Below are 4,125 nucleotides of genomic sequence, written 5' to 3'. Positions count from 1 at the left end.
ACCTACTATACACACACAAAAAAAAAAAAATAGGCAAACCCAGCATTTCCACTGTGGGAATAACAAGAATAATGTTGCTCAACCCCACCATAACATACTTGCAGGAGACCTAAGTCAGACCCTTATAGGTTCCCTGATTGCTGCAAGGCACCATGAATCTCCATTCATTGACTTTCGGGGTGGCTGTGTTCTCCTGGTTTCTCTGATCCCCCTTGTTTCCCCTGATCTTTCTCCTCCCCAGAACTCCAGAGCTCCATCTAATGGTTGACTGTGGGCTCTGCGTCTGCTCCCATAGGGTGCTGAATGAGGTATCTGATTTCTTTGTTGAGGATTGGGCTAGGTTTTGGTTCTAGAATACTCTGCAGACAGGGAAAACTGTAGATGAAAGGCTTTGTGGCTGAGAGGGTGTCCTAATCCTCCCACATCTTTAAAGTTTTTGAAGAAGTTTTAAGGCTATTGTGAAAGGCACTGTTCGTCTGATTTCTTTTTATTTTTTATTTTTTCGAGACAGGGTTTCTCTGTAGTTTTTGGTGCCTGTCCTGGAACTAGCTCTTGTAGACCAGGCTGGCCTCGAACTCACAGAGATCCGCCTGTGAGTGTTGGGATTAAAGGCATGCTCCACCACCGCGCCTCATTTCTTTTTTAGTCTCCTTTTCATTTATATATAGGAAGGCTACTGAACTTTATGTGTTAATTTTATATCCTGCTACTTTGCTGAAGGTGTTTTTCAGCTGTAGAAGCTTCCTGGTAGAGTTTTTGGGGGTATTTTATCTATGAAATCATATCATATGCAAATACAGAAATTTTGACTCCTTCCTTTCTGATTTCTGTCCCCCTGATCTCGTTTAATTGCCTTGTTTCTCAAGCTAAGACTTCAAGTACTATGTTGAATAAGTATGGAGAAATTGGACCGCTTTGTATTTTTCCTGATTTTAGTAGAAATGTTTCGCTTTTTTACTGTTTAAGTTGATGTTAGCTTTGAGCTTACTGTAAATCACATGTTTTTGTTTTTTTTTTAATGTGGTATGCTCATTTTTTTCTTTACTTTCTAGGATATTGATCAAAAAGCCCTTTTCTGCATTTAATGAGGTGATCATGTGGTTTGGCTCTTTTAGACTGTTTGAATAGTTGATTATATTTCATCAGTTTACATATGTTGAACCATGCTTGCATACCTGGGATGAAAACTTCTTGATTGTGGTGAATAATATTTTGTGGTGAATTTGGTTTGCAATCATTTATTGAGAGTTTTTGCATCTATGTTCATAAGGGAAATTGGTCTGCATTTTTTTTTTTTTTTACTTTTGGGGTCGTCACGTGGTTTAAGTGTCAGGATAATTGTGGCCTCATAAAATAATTAGAAAGTGTTCCTTCAGTTTTTATTTTGAAGAATAATTTAAGAAGTAATATTGTTCTATGATTTTGTTAAAAATATTTTCTGTGACTTTGACCCTTTGACCTGTATTTTATTTTACTTCCTCTATTTTCATTTTTTCTAGATTCCATCTTTTAATAGTGTTCTAGATGTCCTGGATATTTTGTTCCTGGATTACTATGGGTTTATAATATTCTTTTTTTTTTTTTTTTATTTTCGAGACAGGGTTTCTCCATAGCTTTTTGGTTCCTGTCCTGCAACTAGCTCTTGCAGACCAGGCTGGCCTCGAACTCACAGAGATCCTCCTGTGAGTGCTGGGATTAAAGGTGTGCGGCACTACCTCCCGGCTATAATATTCTTTGAATGAAGCATTAATTGCTTCATTGTTTGAGCCTCTCTTTTCCAAGTATTGTGCACTATTGGTGGGGCTTACCTTTGAGGGTTTTTTTTTTTGCCTTTATAATTTTTTTTCATTTTCAGTATGATTTAAGTTTGATGATTCAATTTTTACTTCTAAGTCTTGAACTGTTTTTAATATTTCATTCCAGTATTTGTGTTTTCAAAGGTTTCATTCATGTATTTTTTGTATCTTCCTTAAGATTCATGAGCATACTTATAATAACTATTTTGCAATCCTTGTTTGTACTTCAGCTACATTGCATTTCTCGGGGTCTTCTTTAGTAAAATTACTGGGTTCTGGTGGACACATATTGTCTTGTCTGTTAATACTTTTGCTTTTATGCAAGTGTCTAGGCATCTGGAATTAGGATGATGGAAGTTATTTTTGGTGTTTGTATCTGGTCTTGTCTTTGTTGAGTGTGTGTTGTCTTTGTTGAGTGTGTGTTGTGTTCTTTGGTTTCTGTTGATTTCTCTAGAATTTAACAATATGTGGTAGCTATGACTTTACTGGTATAAAATGGTTTTATCTATGAAATATATTCTCATGAGTTTCTTGTCTTAAGATTAAATGAGACAATTCTTTCTTTTTCTTTTTTTTTTTGTTCGGGGGAGAAAGGCTTTATTTAGTTCATGCATCCCAATCACAGTCCATCATCAATGGAAGTTAGGGCAGGAAGTTGAAGGCAGGAACTGAAGCAGAGACCTTGAAGGAATATTGTTTAATGACTTACTCTCAGTAGCTTGCTCAACTTTCTTTTCCACATTGTCCACCTTATTTATTTATTTATTTATTTATTTATTTATTTTTATTGATCTTTATTTAGCTCTACATTTTACTCTGCTCCTTGCCTCTCCCATTCCCCTTTGAAGACATGTGCTCAACTATGTTCAGAGCAGCATTGTTTGTCATATCCAGAACCTGGAAACAACCTAAATGCCCCTTGAACAAAGAATGGATAAGGAAAATGTGGTACAATTACACAATGGAGTACTACAAAGGAGAAAAAAATAACGACATCTTGAAATTTGTAGGAAAATGGATGGAGCTAGAAAACATTATTTTGAGTGAACTAACCCAGACACAGAAATACAATTATCACATGTACTCACTCATAGGTGGTTTTTAAATATAAAGCAAATGAAGCCATCCTACAAACCACAATCTCAGAGAATTTAGACAACAATTGGGACACTAAGAGTGACTTACAAAGATCTATTCTACATAGGAAGTAGAAAAAGACAAAATCTCTTTCTTTTTCTTAGACTAATAAGCAGTCTTTAATTTGATGAAGATGACTAGTTGATTTTTTTTTTTTTTTGGATTTTTGAGACAGGGTTTCTCCATAGCTTTTGGTTCCTGTCCTGGAACTAGCTCTTGTAGAGCAGGCTGGCCTCGAACTCACAAAGATCCGCCTGCCTGTGCCTCCTGAGTGCTGGGATTAAAGGCGTGCGCCACCACCGCCCGGCTCTAGTTGATTATTTTTATGTATCTTTTTTTTTGTTTTGTTTTGTTTTTCGAGGCAGGGTTTCTATGTGGTTTTGGAGCCTGTCCTGGAACTAGCTCTTATAGACCAGGCTGGTCTCGACCTCACAGAGATCCGCCTGCCTCTGCCGCCCAAGTGCTGGGATTAAAGGCGTGCGCCACCACTGCCCGGCAATTTTTATGTATCATTTTATACAGAAGAAAAAACTTATTCAGTGTCTTATGTGAATTTTTGTTGGATAAAAGGTATCCTGTAGAATTTCTGTATGAGAGCCATTGTTTTTATTTTTCAGACTGAGAAATCTTTAGTTTTTATTTTTTTAAATAAAAAATAACAAACTTTCTTTTTTTCATTTTACATACCATTCCCAGTTCTCATTCATTCCCTTCCTACCATTCCATCCACCTCATCCCCCTCCCCAGAAACCTCCATCCACTCCTCAGAGCAGATAAGACAGATTGCTTTGAGGAAGGTACAAGGCCCTTCCTACTATATCTAGGCTGAGCAAGCTATCCGTCCAAAGAGAATGGGTTGCAAAATGCCATTATAAGCAGTAGGGGTAAATCCTGGTACCACTGCTAGTGGACCTGCCGTCTGCACCAGCAATATCTGTTACCCAAATACAGAGGGTCTAGTTTGCACATTTTCTGGTTCTTTCCCTGTTCAGCTGGAGTTACTGAGGTCCCATTAGCTCAGGTAAACTGTTTCAGTGTGTGTCCCCACCATGGTCTTGACCTCTTTGATTATATTGTCACTCTCACCACTCCTCAATTGGACTTTGGAAGCTCAGTCCAGTGCTCCACTGTGGATCTTTACATCTGTTTCCATCAGTTGCTGGATGAAGGTTCTATGTTAATATTTTAGATG

This window comes from Microtus ochrogaster, chromosome X (genome assembly GCF_000317375.1).
Source record: "Microtus ochrogaster isolate Prairie Vole_2 chromosome X, MicOch1.0, whole genome shotgun sequence".
Lineage (NCBI taxonomy): Eukaryota > Metazoa > Chordata > Mammalia > Rodentia > Cricetidae > Microtus > Microtus ochrogaster.
The sequence above is the reverse complement of the archived record's forward strand: the minus strand, read 5'-3'. Positions refer to the sequence as shown.